The sequence below is a fragment of the Octodon degus genome, unplaced genomic scaffold, assembly GCF_000260255.1.
Source record: "Octodon degus isolate 3935 unplaced genomic scaffold, OctDeg1.0 scaffold00170, whole genome shotgun sequence".
NCBI classification, from domain to species: Eukaryota; Metazoa; Chordata; class Mammalia; order Rodentia; family Octodontidae; genus Octodon; species Octodon degus.
In genome coordinates this window covers 4,879,350-4,883,512 of record NW_004524746.1, presented here as the reverse complement: position 1 = coordinate 4,883,512, position 4,163 = coordinate 4,879,350, and positions in this window count along the sequence as shown.

The window sequence follows — 4,163 nt, the reverse complement described above, 5'->3', positions numbered from 1 at the left end:
TCCTAAATCATTTGGCAAAAGGTAGAGATTAGGAGAAAACTCTCACTAGACTAGATGAGAAGAATTATTTATATTATATTTACATTTTAATAAGATTTCTGCACTCTCTCGTTGCTTTTTTTTATTCTGAAGTTTTAGAGTACAGACAACAAAACATGAAATCCATCAAGAGTGTTTTAATTTCACTTTTGTTTGTGCGTATCTGTATTAGTAATTGGGCATTATCATGGCAGTGGCAAGACAAGCTGTTTGTACTATGCACCAACCAATTTACAAAGCCCCGCAACAGCAGCAGCAGAAGGCATCCTAATCCAGTTTTTTCCTGTCCTCTGTTGAATGTTGGCATTTTGTATATATTTAGGGGACCTAAACACCAGTCCTGAGAACTGAATAGCCAGCAAAGCCAACTCCTCGGGCCAGTTCATTGTCAAGGAAAAGCTTTGGAATCTGTTCGCTGTTTTTGTGAAATTTGCATCCTGTTCTTGGTTTGGGCCTCAAGGAAAATAAATTTGGGGTCCATGGTAAGGAAGGCCCAGGGAAAGAGTGTGTGCTGGCTGAGTGGGGGTGAGGTCAAGGTCAGGTTGGTGACCTGCAGGTTTATTGGGAAGGAAAATGTCCACACATCCTCTGCTCTCCTCAGCACTGCCTGCAAGCAGCTGTTTGCTGGGGTGTGTTCTGCTTGAGCTCACTTGGATTCCCAGCTTCTTTCTCTTTCTGTTGTTAATTTCCCTTGCCAGATCTTTATTCTTATTTTTATCCCCTTCCCTTTGCTTTTCCAGTGGAAGTGAGACTTAGTTTCTACATGTGTCTCCAGGAGATTTCCCTGCAGTTATTGTGAGCCACAGTGACTGGGGCGGGAGTGAGGGTGGGCCCAGGATTTCACGAATTAGTCATCCAGCCAGAGTTCTATGATAATTTTATATTCAGCATACTTTATTTTGGCTACAACATTTGGATGTAAATGCCTGCCTCCATTTTTCTTTGCTGTTGTTGTTTTGATTTTTTAAGACCCAAGTTTGACTGAGACTGGGTAGAGGTTCCCCCTACCTTCCAAGGCACTAAAAGCATACCAGAAGCATTTCTTGTGCAATGTAAAAGCCAGTGATTTGTCAGAGGGCCAGCTCCAGGAAAAATTCCGAATCTGGAGAGTGACTAAGGGGTCCCTTCCATCTTCTTTTAGCATTTACCCATTCTGCTGCACTTTTCTGACTTGAAAGAGTGCAGCCTAAATATCTTAATGGATGGATTATAGTCCCACCAGAAGACCCTATGTAGGCCCTAGACCCTATCAACTTTGTTTCCTACATGTTGATTTGTTTTTTTCCTTCATTTAGTTGTTTATTAGCTTATTTTACAAGTAAATAATGAGTGTCTACTAAGAGCTATGATATAGCAGCAAATGATGTTACATCCGTGCCCCATATGCAAACAATGCAAAAACTATGTAATGCAGTTAGAATCTATGTTATTCAGAAAAGTTACTCATGGCCAGAAGAAAGAAGTCATGGAGTCCAGGAAAGGCCTTTTTGATGAGATGAGATTTGACCAGGTACCTCCCTGAAGCAAAGGATCAAGCCTGGCAGGTACTGGGAGCACAGGGTAGCAAAAGGCTAGGACTTGAATTTGGAATGACAAGCAAACCACACAGAGGAGATGAGAACCAAGTGGTAGTTAGAGACCAGATCACACAGGACCTTGAAAGAACTGGGATTTCTTTTGCTATAAAGGAGACCAGTGAAGGGTTTCAGAGGCAAGAAGTACAGAGGCGAAGTGTAAAACACTATCCACTAGTTCTTTGCACAAAGAAAACCGCATGGGGGCTAGAGTTTGGGAGACAGGGGTCTTGTGAGGCAGGAGATGTGAAGATGTGGATTAAAGGATACAGTTTCAGCCAGGAATGAAGAAGGAATAAGTTCTAGAGATCTGTTAACTCTATGGCAGGTACCACTAAAGTTAATAAAAATATGTACTTGCTATGAGTAAAAATTTCTAAAAGGGGGGTCTTAAAGTTTATTACTACAAAAAAAATGAGGAAATAGAAATATTAATTAGCTTGATTTGCCTATTTCACAATGTGTGTGCATATATATCTCCAAACATTATACTGTACACTGTAAATAAATACACATACTCTTAAATTATATTGAAAATAATTTTGTTTTCTTCTTTGCGCACATTAAAAATTCAAAGTCACTTCATAAACAAATATATAAGTCATTCAAAAGCTTTTGCTTAAAAAGTAGCACCTCTGAGCCCACCATCTTAAGTCAGGCCCGTGGCTTTGTGCACACCTTATCTTCCGTTCTCTAGCTGTACTCCTCATTGTGCCCCATATTATTTGTACGCATGTCTTTTATAATGTATTACAGTCCCTAAGTGAGGTCGAGGATGTCCTCTGCCCTCATTGTGGAAGCCAGAACAATGCAAATAGCCCGTCCTCATCCCACTGCTGATTGGATGAATGTTACTGTTTTAACTTCCGGTTTCACCAAGAAATAAAGTTGTTTACTAGAAAATCCTTTAACTCTGAAGATTAGCTCAGTGGTAAGCTGCTGAATTGTTTTTAATTTATGTTTATCTACACAGAAGTTATAAGCTAGCTAGAGTTTGCTGCCTATTTTATTATGTATATATCGTGCTCTATGAAAATCATTTTTTTTTTTTCCTTAAAACTATACATAGCTCCTTGAATGGGCATTTTTATCTGTGTTAACTCAGAGTTTTCAGATCTGCTTTAACAGTGTCATCCCTGCTTCAACCTTTTCTTATTAAAATCTGTAAATATGGCAGGTGCCACCCACTAGTAATAATCTAGGAATAATCAGGAGTAATCTCTGTCTTCCAGTCTTTCCAAGAAGACTGAAAGCATTTCAGTCATTTCCTTGTGGGGTTGAGTTCCGGACAGATGCTGCCAATGGGAGACCCTGAAGCATAATGGGAAGGTAGGAGGAGTTTCCTGCTCCAGTGATACAGGCAACCTTGAAACCGGCAGTTTCAAGGACAGCTGCCGTACAGGGTCGGCACAGGGCTCGCCAAGAAGGGCTCTCAGGGGCTGCTCCTTCCCAGCTGCAAGGCTTCAGTCTCTTCCAGAGTGCTGGACCAGTCTGTGCCCAGCAGTGGTGGCAGCTTTCCAATTTTCAGGTGTCACTTTTTTCTCTTTTGCACAGTCAGAAGTCTTGACACATTAGTTGGCAATGCCCTGGATTAAACTCCTTTGTTAGGAATGCATAGAGTGCTTTATCGGTTCCTTGCTGTACACCAACTGATAAGGAAAAGATCAGACTAGACCCATTTCTACATGCTCAACTGTTCACCAGCATCTAGCCCAGAAGTCACATTCTTCTAGTTTTTTTTTTTTCTCTAAGTTTCTATTTCTGGCAATACCATTCAAAATGATGAATTTCAAGTTAAATAATTTTCCTGCTAGTCCCAGAGATGAGGCTGTTTTGTTTTTATTGCAGATTTAAAAATGTACATGTTGAATTGAGAACCTACAGAGCACAATGTTAACAAAATAGATAGATGAGCTGGTGTCTGGTGTATATTCACAACCAACATGGAGAATTAGGGTCCTACCATAAAGTGAAGGTAATTTTGACAACCCCAGTTTGTAGTTACCTGGTGCCCATGGAAGGAAGCAGAGGGATGTGCAGACTCCTCTTGTCTCTCATCTAATTGTTCAACTTCTGTATGTGAGTATTTAGCCAGCATCGTGTCGGTGGAGCCTGAAGCAACCAGTACTTCTACAGTGAGTTTGCAGTTCTGCTTACCAAGCTACTGCTATGGAACTAGTTTGAAGGTGTAAACTCAAGGAGGGCTGTTTCTGACTTACTTAGCTACCTTGATAATGTGCAAAAGCTAGTTGCTTTATTCTTGTGGGATGATAAATCAGAAGTTAGAGACCAGGCACAGCATTATGCATATCATACATGGTGTGGGAGCCGGGACTAAGAGGCAGAGAGGTGACAAATCCTTGAACAATTTGAAAAGGAGTGAGGACTCAATACTGCTGCAAAGTATTACACACATGTGTGAGAGAGAGTGGTTTCAGTGTAACTCACCGATCCTGAATTCTGCTCATACAGTTTTCTTTTTCTCTTCTTTCCTCCTTTATTTTTAAAATAAAGAATCCAGAGGCCAGGGAGGTAGCTCAGTAGAATAAG